Source organism: Malus domestica, chromosome 05 (assembly GCF_042453785.1).
Source record: "Malus domestica chromosome 05, GDT2T_hap1".
In the NCBI taxonomy this organism is placed as follows: Eukaryota; Viridiplantae; Streptophyta; class Magnoliopsida; order Rosales; family Rosaceae; genus Malus; species Malus domestica.
In genome coordinates, this window is record NC_091665.1 from 30,854,405 (window position 1) to 30,880,598 (window position 26,194).

The following is a 26,194-nucleotide window of genomic DNA, read 5'->3' on the forward strand; positions in this document are numbered from 1 at the left end:
TTAAAGTGAACAGTACCATGAGCTTTTCGTTAAAGTTCCCAAAAAAATAACCCAAATAACTAGGTATTAAAAAAAAAAGTCCAAAGCCCAAATAGGAGCTAGAGGGCAAGAGCCCAAGAAAGGTGAAAAAAAGGGCCCAGGTTTAATTAAAAAAAATAATATATATATATATATATATATTAAATGATTAGAAGGACCACTCGGTCCAGGGCATCACAACCAAAAAAAAAAAAAAAAATACAAAACATCATTAAAGGACCACTCGGTCCCTACTAACCGTATTCCCATATCCCCACTCCCCCTTTCCCGATATCCCCCCCCCCTTTGTTCCCCACTTCCCTCTCCCTGCCGTCTGACCCTGACTCCCTTTTCAGCTGCACATGACCTCTTCCTCAGCAGCGCCAAGCCCATTCACCATTCATTGGTTGCTGCAAGTGCAAGTGCCAAAAGCATTCACTCACCACCAACCCTTTTGAGTTTTGAGGTAAACTAATTTTTAAAATTTGAATCATCAATTCATAATTTAATATAAAATTTTGCAAGTGACATAGAATTATATGATAATTGATGTATAGAATTGTTGTTGTTGATGAATTGAATTATTTGATTTCATTTCAAAGCCAATTTTTAGGTTTAATTTTTATAATATGTTAGACTATGTGTTCGTATTTTTATAATATATAATATGTGTTGGAATGATAATTTTGATAGGAAATTTTTGTTATATCATGTGTAGGTAATTTTTGCAAACAAATTATCAAAGCCATGTCTTTTAGGAAACAACTCTCCGGTAATATGAAAAGGAAAAAAAAGGCAAAGGATAACGAAATTGGTGAAAGTTTAGGAGGATCTCTTCATAAATTTTTCTCTACAAAAAATGAGCCAGTAAAAAATTTGAGAGAAAATAATGTTGGTGAAGAATCACAAAATGTTGTTGGAGAGTCTCATGATCATGAAAATAGTAGTGATTTAGAAGAAAATGTTGGTGATGAGTCTCAAGACCATGAAAATGGTGGTGATGTGAATTTAAATGTTGATGATAATCATATTGGTGTAGAGGAAAATATTGAATCTCTTGAACCTATTTTTCATTTAAACATTTATGTTCCAAGAGTTTGGGATGGTCTTAATGCAAAAATGAGAGACTTACTTGTAGAAAAGGGACAAATTCGAGAAACTAATATCATTTATCATAAGGACAAACTCTCTAGAAAATTTTCCTCACACTACTATGATCAAAAATTACCAACAGGTGAAATTTATGATAGGAAATGGCTCATGTACTCAAAAGAGTTGGATAAAGTCTTTTGATTTTGTTGTAAATTGTTTAAAACAATTGCCTCAAAAAGTGAGTTAGCAAAAGATGGAATTAATGATCGGAGACATCTTGGTGTGAAGCTTGATCAACATGAAAGGAGTAAAGAGCATCTCATTAATTCGAGAACTTGGGTTGAGTTGAAAAGTAGATTGACAAAAAAATCAGACAATTAATAAAGAATTTCAATTGTGAATCCAGAAAGAGACAAATCATTAGAAACAAGTGATGCTTAAAATTATTGTTGTGAAATGTCTTGCCATACGTAATTTAGCATTTCGTGGAACAAATGAAAGACCTTATGAAGACTCTAATGGCAATTTCTTAGGTTTACTTGAAATGATTGCAGAGTTTGATCCAATAATGCAAAAGCATTTTCGACTCATTGAGAATAAAGAGATTCATCACCACTATTTGAGCCGTAAAATCCAAAATAAGTTGATAGCTACTTTAGCTTCAAAAGTCAAAACCGTAATCATTAAAAAAGTAAAAGAAGCCAAATTTTTTTCTGTCATTCTTGATTGTACTCCTGATGCAAGTCATGTGGAACATATGACTTTAATTTTGAGATGTGTTGACTTGTTAAGCAGGTCATTATATATAAGGGAGTATTTCATGGAGTTTTTAAGTGTGGAAGATACATCAGGACAAAGACTTTTTAATGAGTTGCAAGATGTTCTAAAGTCTCTTGATCTTGATATTGTTAATGTGAGGGGACAAGGTTATGATAATGGATCTAACATGAAAGGGAAACACCAAGGTGTCCAGAAAAGATTGCTAGACATAAATCCCAGAGCCTTTTACATGCCATGTGGTTCTCATTGTCTTAATTTAATAGTTTGTGATATGGCAAGTTCATGTCTTAAAGCAAAATCTTTTTTTTTGGAGCATGTCAATGCATATATACGGTGTTTTCCAACTCTACAAAGCGTTGGAATATTTTGCTTGAACATATTGATGGTTTAACTTTGAAATCATTGTCAACTACTTGATGGGAAAGTCACATTGAAAGTGTTAAAGCAATTAAATCCCAAGTAGCCCAAGTTAGAAATGCTTTGTTTACGTTGGTGGAAAATACTGAGAATCCCCAATTGAGTAGGGATGTAGGATGTTTAGCATCAGGAGAACTTTCCAGTTTTGATTTTGTATTAAGTTTGGTTATTTGGTATGACATTTTGTTGAAGATTAACACAGTGAGCACAAAATTACAATCTGAAGACATGCGTCTTGATGTTGCTGTAAAGGCATTGGAAGCACTTGTTACCTTTTTTTAAAACTACAGAGAAACTGGTTTCGCTTCTGCTATGCGTGATGCTAAAAAAATTGCACTTGATTTGGAAATTGACCTTGTTTTTCAAATTAAACGTCATAGACCTAGAAAAAGACATCATGACGAAGTTGATGGTAATGAGAGGGAACAACAGTTTGCTGAAGAATTATTTAGAATAGATTATTTTCTTGTTATAGTGGATATTGCTCTTTCTCAACTGAAAAACAGGTTTGAACAGTTAAAGACTTTTGAATCTATTTTTGGCTTCTTGTTTGATGCACCGAAGTTAATTTCATTAAATGATCAACAACTAAAAGAAAATTGTATGAATCTTGAAGCACATTTGAAACATGGAAATACCATGGATGTAGATGGAGCCGACTTATGTTCTAAATTACATGTGTTGCAAATGATGTTACCTGAAGAAGCATTTCTTTCTAATAACCCTTGGACATCCATGGAAATAGCAAACTTTGTAAAAGAAACTGACATGTGTCCTAGTGTATTGATTGCTTATCGTGTACTGTTGATTGTACCTGTGACTGTGGCATCTGCAGAAAGAAGTTTTTCAAAATTGAAATTATTAAAATCTTACTTGTGGACCACTATGACTCAAGATAGGCTACATGGATTAGCAATCTTATGCATTGAAAATGATGAGATTGAAGACTTGGAGTATGATGATATAATTGATGATTTTGCTTCAAAAAATGCTAGAAGACAATTTCTTAAAGGTTGAAATTTCAAGGAGCTTTGCTAGGAATGGTTGTATATGATTGTATTTTTGATTATCAGGGTTTAGGTACTATGTCCCCCCCTCCCCGGTTGTATATTTTCTCAAGTAATATAATTTGGGTGTGAGGGCCTAGCCCCCTAGCTTCGACTGGGTTCCAGCCCTCGTTGAATTTTTTTTTTTAAACATATATTTCAGTATTAAAAAAAGGCACATTTTGAGCTTTCGCACTGGGCATCCAAAAACTCAGGACCAGCCCTGCATAGAGCTAAGAGAGGTATGACTGATAATTCCTATTGTGACTTTTGTGATAGTTGTGTTGAATCTATTGATCATATTCTTCGACGATGTGATGGTGCAAAGTTGGTGTGGAGTTAATTGGGTATGCATTGAAATTTATTGTACTAGGCTGTTATTGACTTTCATGATTGGATGAGAATGAATCTTTTTTCGAGAATATTGTTATGCCATAATCTGGTTTGGTGGTGTATTTTTTCCTTTGCTTGTTGATGGTTATGGAAATGGTGGAATTTAAGCATTTCGCGTTTGATTTTGTTTTCCCAAGTCAACCTCAGATTCTTATTTTCAAAGTTACTAAAGAGTGGTTTGAGGTAGGACCGTTTTTGAGATTTCGAGGGTCGTGTGCAAAATTCATAGAGGGGCCCTTCTTATAAGACATCTTAAAAAAAATTGAACGATGTATTGATGCTAAAAAGCAATATCGAAATAAACTTTAAAACTCACTAACCATCTATTTCTAAATATTATTTGTTTGTACCATACTTAGGGCCTTCGTATTTAGACCAAGTATAAATACTCGAGGGACTCAAATGCAGTTATGTACTAAATGAAGGGGCAAATATGTAATAAGTGAGGAGCACTTATTCTATAAAAGGGTCTCCTCACCCTCACAAACCTCAAGCCTCACTCTCACATTACAAAGCGTTCACCCTCTCATCCTCTCACAAACAAAGAAGTTCTCTCAAACTCTCTCTTTCTCTGGGGGGACTCCCCCTTACACTTGTAACCCATACATACAGTTAGAGAGAAACAATATCAACATCAGTGTGGACGTAGCCCAAACATTGGAGTGAACCACGATACATCTTATGTTATTTACTTTCTTGCAGATTCACGGTCGGATTTACGTTGTTCCAAGACCCTTCCGGTTTTGTGCATCAACATTTGGCGCCATTTGTGGGATTCGACACGAAAAGCTATGTCGGTTATCTTTCATTTTTTCATCAAATCTCACACTGTCCACCGTGAATCTGCAGAAACCCATTGCCGCATCCAAATTTCTTGGGCCATCATTGGCTGTTGATTACGTCCACAAGTAACGGAGGATAGAACTCAGAAGTTTGAGGATTCGAGAAACTCTTTCGATGGCAGGGATTGGCTGTTACTGTACAACTCTCTCGTCCACAAGCAATCTCCACACATCTTGGTTGAAATTTGAGACTCGTACTCATGGTGAAGGAACCATCTTAGGGCAACCAAAAGCTCAGTCGACGCTCAGTCTCTCTCCGTCTTCAGCTTTCCGCCATAGCCAAAAGTTGCAAGAAATTCCAAGTTTCCTCTAAAGTAAGGACAGGCTCACGCTTCAGCTCATGTAACAACAGAAGCTTGAATGAGCTCCGGCGAGGTCTCGTGGACGACGATTGAGCGGTTGTACAGCGTCTGGTTCCACATCCTCCGTCGAGATCTTACCCTTTCATTTCTTCGGCATCTACGACGGCCATGACGGCAAACAGGGAGAGCCGACTCACACTCTCCCAAGCACCCATAAAAAAAAAAAAATCTGACAACCACATACAATACAATGCACTTTCAGACTCTCAGTCTCTGCCTAGCAGATGTCGAGTTAATGAACCCAGGTGGGGAATGAATGAATGAATAATCTGGTTCATAATTGTTGGGGTTTGATAAGATTATTTATTAATCTGACAAAATGTTAGAAGCCAAGAGGAAATGGAGTTGGGCATTTGCAGCAGCTCTATTTTTTCTAGTGGTGGTTTGGAGGGCGAAGTCAGCCATAAGAGTGAACTGGGGCAGCATGTCCTTCCACAGGCTCAAGCATTCCGTGGTGGTGGATCTCATGAAAGATAACAAGATATCATAGGTGAAGCTTTTCGATGCCGACCCAGATTCTCTTCGGGCTCTCTTGGGCAGCGGCATCCAGGTCATGGTTGGCATCCCCAATGAGATGTTGGCCGCCTTGAGCTCTTCCGCCGACGCCTCTGATTTGTGGGTTCGCCAGAATGTGTCCAGATATATGGTTAAAAATGGTGCTGATATCAGAACCCTCTCAATATTGTGGAATATTTTGACAGACACAATCGTGGAGGAACGTGCGAGAGGAATATTTTGACCATACTTTCTTGGTCTCTGATGTTTTGAGCTGTCATCCGAAGCTTTACCCAGCAACCATGTGATAAATTCAGTATACTCAACAATATTTTGACCATACTTTTTTGGTCTCTGGGATTGTTGTTGGTACAGTCATGTGAGATGGATCTGCTACACACCAACGATCTACAACTGTCGACCACCCACATGGAAAAAGATAAGATACTCTCCTTTAATATCCCATCATTATGTTTTCTCAGTATCATTGTTTATTTAATATCTTATTATTTTATTTGTGTCATGATGACTAATTATAGAATAATAATTTTATTATTTTTATGTCATAATGACTTATGATTAAATAATACAATTATTATTTCTGATATCACATGATTACTACCACGTTATTGATTTATACAACATGTGATTTATCAAACAACTGAATAAATCATTTATTCATGATTATAAATATAAACACACAGATTTAGGCAATACCTAATATATTGTTGATTTATGCAGCATGTCATTTATCAAACAACTGAATAAATCATTTATTCATGATTATATATATATACACACACATTTAGGCAATACCTAATATATTGTTGATTTATGCAGCATGTCATTTATCACAGAACAGAATAAATCATTTATTCACAAAAGGCACATAATACAAAATTTTGCCTTAACAAACTTTGTCAATTTGATTTATTCATTATACGGTCGTACTTATACTGTCATTTATTGTCAGGAATTATTGAGCAACTAGATCCACTGATCAACATTGTTGTTGATTAAAGAAGTCTACCAACTTATAGATTGATAAGCCACGTGTTCATGGTGATCTATTGTCTGACCGGACACCCACTTGCTTATCACCAACCAGGTGATCAAAAGTACGTTCAGTACTTCAAAATTATTCGGCAGCCTACCGCTATTATCACCAACCAGGTGATCAAAAGTACGTCTAGTACTCCAAAATTATTCAGCAGCCTGCCACTATTATCACCAACCAGGTGATCAAAGTCCAGTACTCCAAAAATTATTCGACAGCCTGCCGCTATTATTACCAACCAGGTGATCAAAAGTACGTCCAGTATCCCAAAATTAGTCGGCAGCCTGCCGCTATTATCACCAACCAGGTGATCAAAAGTACGTCCAGTACTCCAAAATTATTCGGCAACCTACCACTATTATCACCAACCAGGTGATCAAAAGTACGCGCAGTACTCCAAAATTATTCGGCAGCCTGCCGCTCTTATCACCAACCAGGTGATCAAAAGTACGCGCAGTACTCCAAAATTATTTGGCAACCTGCCGCTATTATCACCAACCAAGTGATCAAAAGTACGCTCAGTACTCCAAAATTATTCGGCAGCCTGTCGCTCTTATCACCAACCAGGTGATCAAAAGTACACCCAGTACTTCAAAATTTCGGCAACCAGGTGATCAAAAGTACGTCCAATACTCCAAAATTATTCGGCAGCATGCCGCTATTATCACCAACCAAGTGATCAAAAGTACGTCCAGTACTCCAAAATTATACATAAGCATTACTCATGTCATTCATACATAAACATTTATGAGCATCACTCATGACAATCATACATAAACATTCATGACCATCATTCATGTCAACATTCATGAGCATCACTCATGTCAACATTCATGAGCATCACTCATGTCAAACAACATAAACATTCATGAGCATCACTTATGTTAATCAGCTTTGAAAGCTTCATTTACAGAACTCCAGCTTCGAAAGCTTCATTTACGAAGCTCCGACTTCAAAGCTGCATTTACAAAAGCTCCAGCTTCAAAGTTTCACTTTCAAAAGCTTCACCTACAAAGCTTCAGTGCAGGGTATACAAATACCGCCTCCAAACAACCGCCACTTCGGCCCAAACATGGATTGAATTTGAAGTCTCTAGCCAACAACCTCTATTGACTGAAGACTTGGGGGACTACACTATGTACCATATATTGGGCTTCCACAACTGGGCCTCATAAAAAATACTTGGGGGACTTAGCCCATTATTTATGTACTGAGGAGCGAAACCTTATTCTATAAAAGGGACTCCCTCAATTTCATTAGAAAGCACCCATTCTTCATGTACTAAAGAGCGGGCCCTTATTTTATAAAAGGGACTCCCTCACTTTCATTAGAGAGCATCACCGCTTACTGAGCAACCGCCTCGCCGCGAGCATCACTCTTAGCCCATCACTTATGTATTGAAGAGCAAACCTTTATTCTATAAAAGGGACTCCCTCACCATCATTAGAGAGCATCGCCACCAGTTGAGCACGCCGCGAGCATCACTCCTAACCCATCACTTATGTATTGAGGAGCAATATCTTATTCTATAAAAGGAACTCCCTCACCATCATTAGAGAACATCAACTCTAACCCATCATTCATGTATTGAGGAGCGAGCCCTTATTCTATAAAAGGGACTCCCTTACCTTCAACGCCACAAGCCGAGCCAACCAAGGCAACATAAGCCACAAACCGAGCAGCCTCGCAACATGTGCTACTTCTAGTTAAGCATCATTTCACTTTGAGCACCGCCTCATATCAAGTATCAATTCAAGACGACATCTAGTTACTTCGGCCCACACATGGACTGAATTTCAAGTCTCCAGCCAAAAGACTCTCTTAACTAAAGACTTGAGGGACTACTGTTTGTACCATACTTAGGGCCTCCGTATTTAGACCTCGTATAAATACTCGGGGGGACTCAAATGCAATTATGTAATAAATGAAGGGGCAAATATGTATTAAGTGAGGAGCCCTTATTTTATAAAAGGGCCTCATCACCCTCACAAACCTCAAGCCTTACTCTCACATTACAAAGCGCTTACCCTCTCATCCTCTCACAAACAGAGAAGTTCTCTCAAACTCTCTCTTTCTCTGGGGGGACTCCCCCTTACACTTGTAACCCATACATATAGTTAAAGAGAAACAATATCAACATCAGTGTGGACGTAGCCCAAACATTGGGGTGAACCACGATACATCTTGTGTTATTTACGTTCTTGCATATTCATGGTCGGATTTACGTTGTTCCAAGACCCCTCCGGTTTTGTGCATCAACATTATTAATTGTAAAGAAAACTACAAAGTAACCATAGTACTAATAACTAACAATAAGTTCAATCTAAAGAAACCAAATAAACAAAACTTAAAAAAGTCTAGCACTGAAGTTTCACTTAAAGATGGCTCTTCGTGCAGTCGGGAAACAACACATCCTCTTCAAATAGTTCAATATGTCAATGGATATCTTTATTTCTTTTGGCAAACGTTCTCGTAAAAGCTTCAACTCTACTAATAATGCATCCCCATCAACATCAAAGAGCTCATCTTTCGTGAGAAAGTTTTGATGCTGATCACAACAATCTTTCAATTTATCATTGTCCATCGAATTCAACTGTTCTGAAGTGAACAAAAACCCAAATATATTATCAAAATATATTATCATACACTTGATATTCTTCAAACCTTCTCTTCAGTGAACCAATAGCTTGATCTATATACAAGAAGTAATGAACCTTAAAAGATTCCTCCGCTCATTGTTCAGTTGGTTGTGATGATTCACCTTCATTCTCATCAAAATGTCTTTTTCTATGAACTTGACGCTTTTCTGGAAACACGGGATCAATTTCCATTTCAATAGCAAGTTTTTTAGCATTAATCATAGCCTCCGTAAACCCAGTTTCTCTGTACTTTTCAAAATAAGCGATCAATCCTTGTACTTGTTCTATAGCAACATCAATAAGCATGTCTTTAGATTGCAAATCTTTACTAACCTCATTAACAACAGCCAATATTTCATACCAAATAGTCATGCCCAATAAAAATTCAAAATTCCCAATGTTGTATGTTGCCAAAGATTTAGTTGCACTTCTTGTTACTAAGTCTGTTGATGCACAAAATCAGTGAGGACTTTGGTACGACATAAAGTGTTAAGTTTTTTACCTTCGCTAGATTGCTCCGGTCACTAGTGTGGATAAGTATGTAAATGGATAGAGACAGGGAAGCAAACATAAGATGTATGTGGTTCATCCAGATTGGCTAGGTCCACGGAGTAAAGGAGTTCTCATTAATTGTGAAAGGTTTACACAAATACATAGGTTCAAGCTCTCCTTTAATGAGTACTAGTGAATGATTTAGTACAAATGACATTAGGGATTATTGTGGGAGAATGATTTCCTTTTATAGAAGAGAGTTTCTAGCTTTGTTCTGCCCTTGACACGTGTCATGTTGTGATTGGCCCCTGATGTTGACACATGTCGCCTTGTGATTGGCCTCTTGGTATTGACACGTGTTGCGTTGTGATTGGCCTCCTGGTTGGAGGGAAACTCTTGGGGATTCTTGATGGTATAACGTTGACTGATGCTCAATAGTTTCGGGATTGGTCAAGTATGGTACAAACAAAGTCATTGTCACTTTCTGCTAATTGGAGTAAAACTTTTTTTATTTGTAGAGGTTGGGATTGAATTGCTTTAACACTCATAACACGGCTTTTCTATCGTGTGGCCGACAATGATTTGAGAGTAAGTCTTTTTATATTTTCTTTCAGAATCAATCATCATTTTGTAGAATTTGCGAACAAGCTGTAAATACGTTGTACTGTTTCAAAGAAGTCTTTCGCTTTGCCACAAGAGTACAAAGTGTTAAGTTAATACTATGGCAACCTCATGGAGTGTACATTGCCCTATGATTTATATCCAAAAGCCTCTTTTATACACCTTGGTGTCTCCTTCTCATATTTGATCCATTATCATAACCTTGCCTTCTCACATCATCAATATCAAGATCAAGAACTTTTAATACATTGTATAACTCTTCAAACAGTCATTCTCTTGATGTGTTACTCACAATCATATATTGCAAAAAATATTCTTCTACTGTTACTAGAGTACTGTTCATATCCACACATCTTATGATCAAGGTCATCAGTTCTTGGCGGCTAAAATTAGGAGTACAATCAAGTATCATGGTAAAATATTTAGCTTCTTTGACTTTTTGAATGATTGCAACTTCGATTTCACAAGATATCAACAATATCAACTCATTCTAGATGGTAGGACTAAGATAATGATAGCGAATCTCATTATTTTGGAAGCGTTGAAGATGATTTTTTATCAATGGATCAGGTTCAGCCATCATTTGAACTAGGCCCATAAAATTTCCATTACTTTCTTGATAAAGCATATCATTATTTCCACGAAAAGCCATTGTGTATTTAGCTAGATATTTCATAATGGAAATCAACCTTCGTAGTAACTCCCTCCAATGCTCTTTTTCTTTCTTGATCTGGTCTTGCACAACTTTGTCAATTGTTTCTTTTTTCTGCAATCTAGGACGTAAATCAATCCAAGCGGTCATGTTCGAGATGTGATCAAAACTGTTTTCATGCTCTTTTAGTCTCACATTGAGATGTGTCCAATCTTTGTAGCCCTTATTTGCTAATTGGCCCTTGAGAGGCCCTTTCTTGAACAATTTGTAACAAAAAATAGAACACTTTATCAACATCCTTTGAATAGACTAGTCAATCTCTATCATGTTTCTCTTTATTGGATAAGTATCGAGTGTAAAAGGCCACATTAAAATGCCTATTAAACTGGCCTTTATGACCTTTCTCAATTGATGGATCTCTTGCATGACCTTTTTCTGCCAACAAATCAATCCATTTAGGCTCAAGACTATCCCAAATTTAAGGATCATAAATGTTTGAGGAATGGACTCACTCGATTGATCAGTGACAATAGGAGCATCATCATGATTATCATTCTCATCAAGGTCGTCATCAATTTCAACATTGCCCAAATCATCAACTAATTTCTCATTGTCATCCTGTTGTTCCGAAATTATATCATTCACTGAACTTTGTGGTTCTTTTTCTTTCAAAAAGAACCTATCAATAGCTCATTTTTGAGACTGAGTCAATTGTTCAACTTTTCTTTTATTCGATGTTTCAATTAGCTAGATGGATATTTTCTAGAAGCTGTCATCTTTTATATCTCAAACAAGATCACAATAAAATTGTAGTAAGTATGAACAATGACACTTGATAGTCCGCAATACGTGTGCGTCTAGTGATTTTTTGTGACTGCTCTCCTCTTGATTTTGCCCTAAAAATTACAAAAGAAAAAAAAAATCATTATAGATGAGAAATACCCAAATCTTCAAATTCCAAGTCAATATACTTAAATTAGTAAATATCTTACTTTAATCGAAGTCTACATCACTTTGATCAGTTGAATTGTCTTCATGATTCATCAGTTTCTCTTCAATTTTATGAATTTATAAATTAGGGTTTAATAATTTGTGGGAAAAAGAACAATGGCACGAAGAGAGAAGGGAAGCAGACTGGGACACTAGCGACGGCATTTGGGATTCTGACGTTTGGGACTCTGGTGTGAAAGAAGAAAAGTGGGAAGCAACGATGGGACTTTGGCGTGAGAGAAGAAAAGTGGACTCTGAGTCTCTGACACTGAATTGTTTGCCTCGATGGGGTTCTTCCCTTTTAATTGATTAGCTTTGCCAACATAGCTTGTTAATTATAATTTTATATAATTCCGTACATATTTTAGGTATGTAGTCTTATGGCTTTTGGGTTTATTAGATTTATATATATATATATTTTTTATTTGATTAGTATTTTTATATAGTATTTTCATATAATATTATTTTATATATTATTATATTCAATAAAAAATATTTTTGGGGCCCTGCGCAATAGAACCAGTCACACTCCCCAAAGCCGGCTCTGCTTTGAGGTGCAAAATTTTGGTAATAAGCCCGTGAAGAGTAAGATTTTTTTAGCCTGGGTTCCTCCAACTCCTAATTATGTCAAGTTGAATGTGGATGGTAGTAGGAAGAGTGGCAAGGAGTGCTCTAGTGCTAGTGGGATTTTACGTGTTGCTGCATAGGTGAGTGGATTGCTGGTTTCACCATATATATTGGTGTGGGGAGTGTGCTTAATGATGAGTTATGGGGTCTTTTTGGTGATTTCTCTCTTGCTTGGAGATTGGGTTATAGAAAAGTGTTGTTGAAATGGACTCTGTTGTGGCTGTTACTTTAGTAATGGATTTTAATTCCTCTCTGCACCCTCTTAGCTCATCTCATTACTGCTTGCCGAGAGTTATTACGCAAGGATTGGATTTGCATGGTTTCACATGTTTATCATGAGAAGAATAGAGTCGTCGATGGTTTGGCAGATTTAGGCCATAAGTTCGACATTGGTCTTTATATGAGCCTCCTCTTCTGGATAGGTTGATCTTTGAGGATGCTGTTCAGTTTCCTCAGACACGTTTTGTTAATAGTTTCCTCAGACACGTTTTGTTAATAGTTTTTTGGGTCTTTTGACCCCCAATTTTACCACCAAAAAAAATAATAAGAATAATATTTTTTTTTAACATGATATCCAATGAAATTAACAGCACCAATTAATACCTCATCTTCCTCTAAAATTAATTTCTACAGAAGCTCGAGAAAGTGGCCAGCCAAACAACGCAGCCAAAGTCTTTTTCCATTTCCATCATACTTTCTATATATATGTACGTGTGGGTGTATATCAACACACGTAATTTGTTATCTTTTAATTCATAAAGTTTGGTACTTTGGAAGGAAAAGAAACTTGGGTTTTTGTTGGTTTTTAGTTTCAGGCTACTAGCTGGCCAAGTTCAAGCTGTTCTTCTTCAATGGAGATCAGTTGTAATCTTGAGAAAGCAGGCCACAGTTTTAAACGAAGTTCTTCCTTCTGGATTGACAATAACAGCGATGTTTTCTCAACGTCTTCACGCGGGGAGGACGATGAGGAAGCTCTCAAATGAGCTGCACTTCAGAGACTTCCGACTTTTCACCGCTTGAACAAAGGCCTGCTCTCTACTCCTCAAGGGCATGCCAACGAAGTTGACGTGAGCAATCTTGAAGTGCAAGACAGGAAGAATTTGATCGAGCGGTTAGTTGGCGTAGCTGAGGAGGATCATGAGAACTTCTGGTTGAGACTCAAGAGCCGCATTGATAGGTAAGAAGTTGAATGTTTTCGCAACTGTGCGTGTTGCCATCTTCTCGGTTTATGATAATAATGGGGTTGTTTTACTTGTTTTTATCTCAGAGTTGGAATTGATATTCCGAAAATAGAAGTTAGATTCCAGAATTTGAAAATTGCTGCTGAAGCTTATGCAGGAAGCAGGGCTCTGCCGACAGTTTTTAATTACTGTGTTAATATAGTGGAGGTAAATCATTAACTACTAGAGTTTGCATATAATAATCTTTGGACCCATCTTTTAACCATTTCGTTTTTAGTTTTCATACATTCTTACTTAACTATTTGTTTTTCGGGTTCCAAAGGGTTTGTTGAACTTCCTTCATATTCTTCCTAGCAAGAAAAAACACTTAGTCTATCCTGAAAGATGTTAGTGGGATCATTAGGCCTTGCAGGTGAGAGAATGTTGCAAATTTGGTTCATCTGTGTTTTATTTTTTGGTCGAAAAGAAAATGACTTGGTTGATCATGTGTTTGTTGTACAGAATGGCACTGCTGTTGGGTCCTCCGAGTTCTGGAAAGACCACCCTCTTGTTGGCTTTGGCTGGACAGCTTGACCGGGATCTTCAGGTTAGACAACATGCAATCTGGATTTCAGATTTTCGATTTTAGCTTTGGGGCTGCTGTTGGTTTTTTCACTAATTTAGCAATAATTGTTGTGCAGTTTTCAGGAAGTGTGACCTACAATGGTCACGGCATGCATGAGTTTGTGCCTCAGAGGACTGCTGCCTATACCAGCCAACATGATGTTCATATGGGAGAATTGACAGTCCGAGAAACATTGAACTTCTCTGCAAGATGCCAAGGGGTCGGAGCCCGTTATGGTGGGTTTAGATAACTGACTTTGTTCAATTTTCAGAACCAAACCGATGACTATTAATCGAAGATTATTTGTGGTTGGTTTAAATTAAGGCAGACATCCTAGTAGAGTTAAACAGACGAGAGAAAGAAGAGAATATCAAGCCGGTTGTAGACATAGATATCTACATGAAGGTGAGAAATAAGAAAAGCTACTTAGCAGAACTTAGATATCTACTTGAGAGGTCTACTAGTTAGTTAGTGTGTTGTTAATTATGTTTTCAATCTAATCAACGACTTACGTGTTGTTAATTCATTGTTTCGGTTATTATAGGCAGTGGCATCAGAAAGCCAGAGGCCGTAAGTTGTGACAGAATATACTAAAGGCAAAATCACGTTTATATTTTGTACTATAAGAGGAGGACTTTCTGAAATTACACTTTATTGATCAGTAATTCATTTGATTTTTCCAGATTTTGGGATTAGATGTAAGTTCAGATACCTTGGTTGGGGATAACTTAATAAGGGGCATCTCCAGCGGACAAAAGAAACGAGTCACAACTGGTAAAAACATAATTCTAGTTCTTAAAGAGCATGGTTTATAAATTTTTGAGAAGTTCTGATTAATCAATGAATTGTATGTAGGTGAGATGCTTGTTGGACCGGCTAAGGCGTTATTCATGGACTAAATATCTACGGGTTTGGATAGTTCCACAACGTATCAAATTGTGAATTTGATCAAGCAATATGTTCACATTTTGAAAAAAAAACTGCATTCATCTCACTGCTGCAACCAGCACCTGAGACTTATGACCTGTTTGATGACATTGTTCTGCTTTCCGATGGTCACATTGTGTACCAAGGTCCTCGCGAAAATGTTCTTGAATTTTTCGAATCCATGGGGTTCATATGTCCCAAGAGGAAAGGCGTGGCGGACTTCCTGCAAGAAGTAGGTCACTACATAGCTTTTGTTTGAGCATTAACACAAAAGTGTCGCAAACATAATTTTTCATGTGTGAATAATCATTAATTTTGCAGGTGACATCAAGGAAAGATCAGGAGCAGTATTGGGCAAGCAGAGATGAGCCTTACAGGTTCATTACGGTAGAAGAATTTGTCGAGGCATTCCAATCATTCCATGTCGGACACAAACTTACAGATGAACTCGCAATTCCATTTGACAAGGCCAAGAGCCACCCAACTGCATTAACAACAAAAAAATATGGCGTTAGTAAACTGAAGAGGAACTCATTTGTCTACCTTTTCAAGCTTGCCCAAGTATTGTTTTCACTTTATTTGACCCATTCGATGCTGCGCGCAAACTTCCATTTAATGTTTGTTAAAATTTTACTTATTTTTCTTAGCTCTCAATCATGGCTATGATTACAATGACATTGTTCCTACGAACTGAGATGCATTGCGATTCAGTAGATGACGGGGTAGTTTATACCAGTGCTTTGTTTTCTCCATGGTCGCTGTTTTGTTCAATGGACTGGCAGATCTTTCGATGACTGTTACAGGGCTCCCGGTATTTTATAAGCAGAGAAACCTCCACTTCTTTCCACCGTGGGCATATGCCCTTCCCACGTGGATCCTAAAGATCCCTATCAACTGCGTTGAAGTTGTGGTTTGGGTATTTATTAAAGAAACTGAGAAGAAAATGTGTCTCTGAAATATTACAATTTCATTACTTATCTGAAAAATAATTACGTCAGTATGATATTTATAGTCATAACAGCAACAACAGCTAATAACCTTTCTAACTGACTTGTACACATAGCACATTACAATTAGTTAATTAAAAACAGAATGTATGTCATGATTTGGCATCCTCATCTTTACACCCCCTCAAGCTGAGCTTGGAAGAAGTTGGAGTTCCAAGAGATAGCTTGGATTGAAGAAGAAGAAACCGGTTCTTGGTTAAAGATTTAGTGTGAGTATCTGCAATTTGTTCCTTAGTACACACATACTGAACTTGAAGCAGATTAGCAAGAACTAACTCTTGAATGTAATGATAATCGATCTCAACATGCTTTGTTCGAGCATGAAAGACAAGATTGGAGGCAAGAGAGATAGTATATATGTTATCACACCAGATTGTAGGTTTGGAAGATAAGGGAAAACCAAAATCATGAAAAACTTTGCAGATCCATGTAATTTCAGCTGCAGTATGTGTCAGAGATCGATATTCAGCTTCAGTGGAGGATCTAGCCACTGTAGGCTACTTCTTAGCACTCCAGTTGATTAAGTTTGTTCCAAGATATACACAAAAACCACTAGTTGAACGTCAATCAAATAGACAACCAGCCCAATCGGCATCAGAAAATGCAGAAAGATGAAGAGAACTTTTCTGAAACCATAAACCATGATCAGAGGTGCCTTTGAGGAATCGGATAATCCTTTTGGCAGCTTGCAGATGAAGATCAGTGGGAGTATGCATGAATTGGCATACTTGATTGACAACAAAAGAGATATCAGGCCTAGTCCATGTCAAATACTGTAAGGCACCTATCAAGGATCTATATTCAGTGGGATTTGATAGAGGAATGCCACAGTGATCCAGTTTAGTAGTACCAAGAGGGGTACAACATGGCTTGGCACCTTCCATTTTTGTTTTCTGAAGTAAATCCAGAAGATATTTGCTTTGATGAAGAAATAAACCTTTGGATGATCTGTGAACTTCCAACCCCAGAAAATAGTGAAGGGTACCTAAGTCCTTGACTGGAAATAGAGACCCAAGTTTCTAAATAAACTGCTGACCACTGATCAATATGTCATCGACATAAACATATACTATAACTAGAACAGGATCGTTGATGACAAAGAGAGATGCATCAGAACAAGATTGAGTGAATCCAAAGGACTTGAGAGCTTGAAAGAGTTTATCAAACCATGCTCAAGGAGCCTGTTTGAGGCCATAGAGAGACTTTTTGAGTTTACACATATGATTTGGCATATTGGAATCCATAAAACCAGGAGGTTGTTGCATAAACACCTCTTCTTGTAAGTCACCATGAAGAAATGCATTGCTTATGTCAAGATGATTTAGAAACCAATTATATTGAACTGCAAAGGTTAACAAAATCCGAATAGTGACTGGTTTAGCTATAGGGCTAAAGGTTTCTTGATAAAGTCCATGTTGTTGATGAAAGCCCTTGGCAACTAATCGAGCCTTGTATCTTTTAACAGAACCATCAGGCCTTTTCTTAATTCTAAATACCCATTTGTAACCGACCACATTTTGAGAAGGTGAAGAAGGAACTAGAGACCAAGTTCCAGTAGTTTGAAGAGCATTAAACTCATTTTGCATAGCTAATCGTTATTCACTGGGCTTAGAAGCTTGATTATAAGTAGTGGGAATATAATCAAGAGTGGATGGCAAATGGTGTTTAGTAGCAGAGTAAGCTTTAGGTCGAAAGATACCATTTTTGGATCTAGTAACCATGGGATGATGGTTAGTAACTGCTGCAGAAGAGGGATGAGCAATAGATTGATCAGGAGATTGAGAAGGGGAGGGTGAGGAAATATGTGGAACAACAAGTGGAGGAGGTTGAGGAGTAGGGGAATGTGAGGATGAAGAAAGAGGGAAGTGAAGATCAATGATGGGAGGAACATGAACAGTGGATTGTAAGAACTATGAAGTATGAATTTGTGAAAAAGGAAAGGATTTCTCATTGAACAAGACATGCCTGGATATGTATACCCGATCTGTGAGGAGATCCAAGCATCTGTAGCCCTTATGTTGTAGACTATAGCCAAGGAAAACACATTCCTTACTTTTACCATCCAACTTAAAAGAGACATAGGGCTTTAACCAAGGGTAGCAGCTGCAGCCAAAGATCTTAAATCTAGTATAATCTGGTGAAGTATGAAATAACAATTCCCATGGAGAACAAAGAAGACCAGATATAGGTAATTGATTAATCAAATAGAGGGTAGTAGATATAGCCTCAACCCAATATTTGTGAGGAACATGAGATGCAACTAAGAAAGTGCGAGCTGTCTCTACAAGATGTCGGTGTTTCCTTTCTACACAACCATTTTGCTCAGGAGTATGTGGGCAACTAAGTTGATGAGAAATGCCATGTAATTGAAGAAAAGCTTGAAAAGAAGAACTGACAAATTCACCCTCTGAATCTAAACGAATAGCCTTGATTTTATTCCCAACAATATTTTCTACATATGTTTTAAAGGTTACAAATGTAGAATACACCTCAGATTTTTCTTTCAATGGAAAAAACCAGGTATACTTAGTATGATCATCTACTATCAACAAATAATAGCGAAAACCACTAACTGAAATGACAGAAGCAGGTCCCCAAACATCACAGTGAAGTAATGCCAAGCTATGGGATGCAGAAGAACTTGCAGCTTTGAAAGGAAGCTTATGGTTTTTAGCTATAGCACAATCAGAGCAGAAGAATTCAACTGAAGATGCACCTTGCACAACAAGTTTATTCTTAGAGAGAACCTTGCAAAAAATAGGAGGAACATTACTGACGAAAGGATGGCCCAAACGACTATGCCATATCTTGACTAGAGCTTTAATATTGACGAAAGCTGATGCAGTGAGTGAAGGAGGAACATTACCAGAGAAAGAACGATTAGATGTAGAGGACTGCAGAGGATAAAAACCTTTTTTAACTGAACCCCGCAAAAGCGTCTTCCCCGTAGAACGATCCTTAACAACGGATCCATTAGAATCAAGGGTTAATGAACAATAATTATCTCAGAGAAATTGAAAAGCAAATAATAAATTGTGCTTCATGTGAGGAACATGAAGGACATTGTTCAGTTTAAAGAAAGTAGCAGGTGTACGTAATGTAGAGGAACCAACATGAGAAATGGACAAACCTTTACCATCACCTATGTATACTTTTTCTTCACCATTGTAGGGAGTAGGAGAGTGAATATTGGATATGTCATTGGTGATGTGCGAGGTAGCTCCATAGTCAATCAACCAAGTAGGAGAGGACTTGGCATTGTAACGTGCACACATTGCTTGGAGCTTGGCAGGAGGAATTCGACCAGAGATCTCCGAATTCATACGGTAAAAGCAATCAATGGCTTCATGACTTGAATTTCCACAGATTTGACAAGAGGCTCGAGGACCAGAAGAAGAGCCTCGAGAGTGAGTTGTGGTATTGTTGCGATTGAAGCTACTGTTGAAATTATTGCCTCGATAATTTCCTCAATTACCACAATTATTGGAGAAGCGATTGTTCTTTCCACGATTCGAATTATATCGAAAAGATTGCTGTAGTGGTTGATTCTGAATGACATACGCCTGAGGCGGTGTGGGAAGTAGTGGTGGTTGAGTTTGGACCGATAAAGCATGAAACGGTTTAGTAATATTAGATGAGGCAACTTTCTTGCGACGAATCATAGAAAGTTCTTTGGTGAGTAACAATCCATGCAATTCATCCAAAGATATGTAGGATAAACGAAGCATGATTGAGTCAGTTAAGGACTTAAAATCATCAGGAAGACCAACAAGAGTGGTTGCAATTAGATCTCGATCAGAGATTAGGGCTCTAGCAGCAGCTAGAGAGTCAGAGATCTCTTTGAGCTATTGCAGGTAATCAGACATGGATTGTGAACCCTTTTGAATGCTTTGAAGTCGCGATCGAAGCTGATGAACATGTGCATCAGAAATGCCCCCAAATCGTTGCTCGAGTTTGAGCCAGAGATCACGAGACGACGAAACTCCAACGGTGAACGGAATCACCTCCTCAGACAATGTGGAATTGAACCAGATCAGGAGGTTTTGATCTTTCTCATACCAAATTTCGAACGCCGGATTTAGAGTGCGATCAGGCATAAGTGGTGCCGGACAAGGTTAGGTGCCATTGACGATACCAAGAAGCCGATAGTGCCTAAGAATTGGGGCAAACAGAGAGCACCATGAGAGATAATTGGACCGCTTGAGCTTGATTGGCACCATGCTGCCAATGTTTTGGATCGTGAGAGAGGTATAAGGAGAGGAATTAGGGTTTGAAGAAGGATTTGGAATTGAAACCGACTCAAAAAGAGAAGCAGTCGCAGACGGATACGCCATTGAAGATCAAGAAAACAGATCGAGATCGAAGATCGGAGTACAAAATCAGCAAGGAATTCGATTGAATTTGGGTAGAGATCAAAGAAGTAGAGCGGAAGAGAAGAGGATCGAGAGAGGCCGTGAGGCTGTTGGCGATGAAACCATAAAGAAACTGAGAAGAAAATGTGTTTCTGAAATATTACAATTTCATTACTTATCTGAAAAATAATTACATCAGTATGGTATTTATAGTCATAACAGCAACAACAGCTAATAACCTTTCTAACTAACTTGTACACATAGCACATTACAATTAGTTAATTAAAAAAGAATGTATGTCATGATTTGGCATCCTCATCTTTATTTATCACCTATTATGTCATTGGATACGATCCAAATGTTGGAAGGTAAAAATAATTAGAAAATTCTCCCACTTTTTTTTTCATGTTTTCTCCATCCGAAATGATAGATACATGCCCATTCTGCAGGTTGGTCAAGCAATACCTTCTACTCTTACTCCTTAATCAGATGGCTTCGGGGTTGTTCCGATCCATTGCTGGAATTGGTAGAAGCATGACTATTCCAAAACATTCGAATCATTTGCTCTTCTCGTGCTTTTCGCCTTGGGTGGTTTTGTCCTGTCAAGAGGTATAACAGTAAAAAAGACACTTCATGTTTCATTACTTACTGTTATTTGAACTTGTATATTTATCTTTCGGCTTAGACGGCACAGAGGATATAAAGAAATGGTGGACAGGGGGCTATTGGATATCGCCTTTGATGTATGGACAGAATGCATTAGTAGTCAATGAGTTCCTCGGAAAGAGTTGGAGACATGTAATCCCTTTGAACATTAACCATTTCTAACATTCTAGTATGTGTTTTCCCCAATTCATAGTCGAATTTTCTTTTTTACCTTGAAGGTTCTTCCGAACTCAACGAAACCATTGGGAGTCACTGTTCTGAAGTCGCTAGGATTCTTCACAGAGCCTCATTGGTATTGGATTAGTGCGGGAGTATTGGCTGGATACATGCTTATATTCAACAGTTTTTTCACTTTGGCTCTCATGTATCTAAAGCGTGAGTACTTTCATCTTAATTATTTGAACCATATCTTTTAAGCGAGAGTTAACTCATAATATATAAAACATTGTGCAGCAATTGGGAAGCCACAGGTTGTTACGTTGGAAGATCCTATCTCGACTCTTCAAGTTTGTAGAGGTAATACATTTGACATTGTGTGTATGTCGGTTTTGTGTACAATAGTTCTATCCGGCATTAATTTTTTTTTCATCTTATTGACGAAAACCAAATTTTGTGGATGTACAGAAAATGGAAATGGAAGTAACTCCTCCAGGTCTTCCTCAGTTACAAAAGAAGCTACTGATGACACAAATGGTAACAAGAAAAGAGGAATGGTTCTTCCGTTCGAACCACATTCCATCACCTTTGATGAAATCACATACTCCGTGGACGTGCCACAGGTAATGTATATGCAACCAAAGTTAAAATGTGTTTGACACTTGACAGCCTTGTGCAAATCCAATATTGTGAGACATTTCCTTGAATCGAAATTGCAGGAAATGAAGAATGAAGGTGTTCCCAAGGATAAACTGGTGCTCCTTAGGCGCATGAGTGGTGCTTTTAGGCCAGGTGTTTTGACAGCTCTAATGGGAGTGAGTGGGGTTGGTAAAACAACTCTAATGGACGTACTGGCTGGTAGAAAAACTGGTGGATATATTGAGGGAAATATCATAATTTCCGGGTACCCTAAAAAGCAAGAATCGTTTGCCCGGATTTCTGGATATTGTGAGCAGAATGACATCGGCTCTCCTCATGTTACTGTCTATGACTCATTGACGTACTCGGCATGGCTGCGTTTATCTTCAGAAATCAATTCTGAAACCAGGAAGGTGGTATATGAACTTAATTTGTAAGCTTAAATTTAATTCTTTATGAACTGATGGAAAATTTGGTCCTGTTTTAAGGCAATTACCGGCCTCATTGTCGATCATTAACTTTCAATTGGACATGATTGCAGATGTTCGTTGAGGAAGTGATGGGACTTGTGGAGCTGAATCTGTTGAGGCAAACATTAGTAGGGTTGCCTGGTGCGAGCGGTCTTTCAACTGAGCAGCGTAAGAGGCTGACCATTGCGGTTGAACTAGTGGCTAACCCCTCCATAATATTCATGGATGAACCGACTTCAGGCTTGGATGCAAGAGCTGCGGCCATTGTTATGAGAGCAGTTAGGAACACCGTTGACACTGGAAGAACAGTCGTCTGCACCATCCATCAGCCAAGCATTGACATATTTGATGCTTTCGATGAGGTGAAAATCAAAATCATCTCTGATATAAATTGTTTGAACTTTGAACTCTATTTTGATTGGTCTTTTCTACTTGACTATGATATGTATATAACATGTCGTTGCAGCTATTCGTTCTGAAGAAAGGACGACAAGAGATCTACGTAGGATCATTAGGCCGCCATTGTTGCAATTTGATCAAGTACTTTGAGGTATAGTGAAGGAAGAAATTTCAAGTCTCGATAGCTTTATAATTGTTGAAGGTTTTTCAGCATTCACTTTTATATATAGGGGATTGATAACGTCAGTAAGATTAGGGATGGCTACAATCCAGCAACATGGATGTTGGAAGTCACTTCGTCAGCCAAAGAAATGGCTATGGAGATTGATTTTGCTGAAGTGTATAAGAACTCAGAACTGTACAGGTTTGCTTATTACCTATCGGCCTAAAAAACCATTTATGAATGAATGTCTCTCTTTGTAAACAAGATTTCTCGACAAAACGTACTTATATATGGCATAAATTGCCGGAGAAACAAAGAACTTATTAAAGAACTAAGCACCCCTGCTTCTGATTCCAAGGATCTTCATTTCCCTACTCAATACTCTCAGCCATTTTTAACCCAATGCATAGCTTGTTGGTATATGGTCCAGCTCATGATCAATGTTCTAGATTATTCTAGTAAGCAAGTGAGGTGGCTGGATCATGCTAGACAATTCTAGCATGTTATTAAGTTGATGGAAGAAGCTAGAGAGTACTAGCTTCCTTGGTTGCAAATGGAAAGATCTAGAAGCTACAATTTTATGGCTAGTCTAGAATTTTTTATGCTAGAGGTTTGAAGAATACACTAGAAACTAGTAAAATGCCAAACCCTCACCTATAAATATGGGTGTGATGTTGTAGCGATGTAACCAATTAAGAACCAAGTGTGAGTAGCAAAGGATCAAGTCCAAAGCTAGAGTTCCACTCCAAGAGTGAGAGTGAGAGTGTTCCACTGCACATTGTGAGTGAAATTTAGAGTGATAGAAAGTGTGTGTCATACTTTCTTGTATCCATCAAGCCTTGTCTTTGGCTTGGTAAGACTACTCTTGTTGTACTCATCTTTTTCATATAGTGAAGATTGATCCTTGTTTCGTGGCCGTAGGCATAAATTGCCGAACCACATAAATTCTTGGTGTCCATTTTCTACTTTACCTTGTGCATTCTCTATCTTGTAGTACCGACATTCCTAACATAGCTTGCTTATGGAAACAACATTGGTCCTATTGGCACAATCCGCTGTACACAGCCATCAAATTGATCTACACAACCTTTGTGGCAATGATGTTTGGGACAATGTTCTGGAACCTTGGCTCCAAAACGTAAGTCACACTGCCCAAACAGAAGGATTGATATATTCTAACCAATATGTTCTGCTTCCAAATGTACGTGAATCCTAACAAAACACTTGAAGTGCTTCCTACAAGAAAGCACATAACTGGTGATTTTTACAAAAAGCACTTCCAAGTGCTTTTGGGACCCAAATTTTTTCTCTTAAAACTTTTTCAGAATTTTTTGCTCATCCGATATGTTAAATAATAATGTCATTCTATAATATTTTTCATCTCTTTGTGGGGGTCCTATTATTGAGATCACCAATCAAATACTTGGAACATACAACAATATTTATTATGTATTGCATCCAAGGTCTAAAATATCGATGGTATCGGAAATATCAGTAGTCTAAAAACACGAAAATTTCGATAGAAATATCAGGAAATTATCGATATCGATAAAAATTGAATAAAAACCACGGAAATTGTAAGAAAAACTTACAAATTTTTATTGAAACTTTGCAGGATGTTTATTTAGTCAATTATCTATTAGTTTATCACAAAAAATTGGAAGGAAATGCATTGCATGATGGATTTAACTGATTTAAGTTGATTATATAGCGAGCTGGCAAACACTGTGAGTGTAGAAAATATGTAGTAATTAATGAAAGAAGTTTAAACACACCATAATCATTTATATATAATGAATTAGTACAATATTTTACACTCATCTAAGCAAGGGATTAAGCAATGTGAGTTGTTGCGCCGAACCAATAACAATTGGCTAGCCTGTTTCTAACGAGCAGTTGCCCGACCTGCCTGCCACTCCCCACAAAAAACCCCCAGCTATAAATACCAAGGCTCTAAAAAACGCTAGGCGCTAGGCGCTAGTCGAGCGGTGGGCTGGCGCCTAGCGCCTAGGCGGGATCTAGGCGAGCGCTTAGGCTAATTTAGGTAAATTTCTTATATATTATATGAATTAATTAAATTTACTATATCAGATGTAAATAATTATTGAATAATATGTTATTTCTTATAAAAGAACATACATATGTGAATGTTTTATGTACATATCTAATATGCTTGCCTAGGAAAAAAAATATCTAATAATTTATAATTTATATATATATATAATATACCTCCCAAACTTTTAAAATATAAAAAGCCCACGCCCATGCAAGTGGGTGGTTTTCATAATAAACCATCTGATGAAAGTAGCTGCCCACCTTACCTCTTTCACATCACCACCCATCACCAGCTTTTGACCTTTCAGAAACCCAAGAAGAAAATTTCGTTTCTTCTTCTTTCCTTGCCCTTTTAGAAACTCAAAATTGAATCTTTTACTCTCTCTCTTCCCTCATCTTCATTCTTCTTCGCCCTTTCATTTTCAGAACCTCAAAATTGGATCTCAAATCCAACTTGCGCCACTTTGTGCTTTCAGTCTCTCTGAGTCTTCAAAAACCCTAGATTCCTAAACGAACAGAGAGGTCCAAACCCTATCAACAATGGCAGTCTCAAAGGCATCCTCCGTTGTCGCTCTCATGGCAGTCCTTTTCGCCGTCCTCTCCGTCATCGGCGCCTCCCAGGAGTCTCCGTCATCGCTCTCAAAAAAATGATATTATCGACGAAATATCAATATTTTAAACCTTGATTGCATCACATCTATCAAAAAATTATTAAATAAATTTGACAGCAACTGTCAAATTTGATAACATATCGTTTTGCCTTCAATTGACTCAACGTCATTTAAGAAAGTGATGACTGTTGAAAAGAGTTTGTTATTATTTTTTATTATTATATATCTATGTGATAATTTCGACTTCTTCTGAAAATGCTCTCAATAATTTTAAAGATACTTCCAAATCAGCCTATGGTATATTATGAATTCCCTTCCCTTAGTTAATATAGACTTCAAAATTTAGTAGAAATCAATATTCTCTTTTGTCACAACTTGCAGCATGAATGGAATCTGTTTCATGGCATTAATTAGCCGACACACTTCTAAATTCCAACGCAC

The 26,194-nt window shown here is 37.6% G+C and overlaps 1 long non-coding RNA gene and 1 pseudogene across 1 annotated transcript; both read left to right on the forward strand.

The window, feature by feature from the left end:
• Window positions 1-303: 303 nt before the first annotated feature.
• On the forward strand, window positions 304-12,271 carry LOC139195737 (uncharacterized). The gene is made up of 2 exons (XR_011580596.1): window positions 304-484; window positions 11,986-12,271. It is a non-coding gene; the product is annotated as an uncharacterized lncRNA (long non-coding RNA).
• An 869-nt stretch (window positions 12,272-13,140) lies between these two features.
• Window positions 13,141-26,032, forward strand: LOC103435942 (pleiotropic drug resistance protein 1-like; annotated as a pseudogene).
• The last annotated feature ends 162 nt before the right edge of the window (window positions 26,033-26,194 follow it).